Raw genomic sequence first — 610 nt, 5'->3', positions numbered from 1 at the left:
CTGTTTTCAGGCCCAAGCATTTTTTAAACAAATAGAATGCTTTCTTACAAATAACTACAGTAAAATAATCATTTTAATGACTATTAAAATGATTATTTTATCATCATAATGATAAAATTATTATAATAATTGTCCTACTGTCACAATTTGTACAGGACAAATTGTGACTGGCGTATTTCTCTGTGACGCTGCCGCCTGACTCCGCTCTATAATGGCTTTTTCTCCTGAAGCCTGATGTGCAGGTGAGTTTTTTCGAAAGAAGAACATAATTATCAGTAGTTGTTGCTCTTTTTTTCTTCTGGGCAAAAACATTTACCAAAATTTGACAAGCTGTATTACGTATATTTAAATACCGTAACATTATTGGCACACAGGTAGAGAAGAAGCGCAGAGACTGTTTAGCCAATCAGGATGCAGAACACAATACACTCTGAAAAAAAAACTGCACAACAAAATCCGCGAAGCAGCGAGGCCGTGAAAGGTGAAGCCTGTTACAGCGAGGGTTCACTGTATGACACAAAAGAAACAAACCATAACTAACTGTGTCCATCTGTTATGTTATATATCAAACTGATATAGCTTATCAAAACACCCAAAGATTTGAATATGA

Source organism: Xiphophorus maculatus, chromosome 6, assembly GCF_002775205.1.
Source record: "Xiphophorus maculatus strain JP 163 A chromosome 6, X_maculatus-5.0-male, whole genome shotgun sequence".
NCBI lineage: Eukaryota > Metazoa > Chordata > Actinopteri > Cyprinodontiformes > Poeciliidae > Xiphophorus > Xiphophorus maculatus.
Note: the sequence above shows the minus strand (reverse complement) of the source record.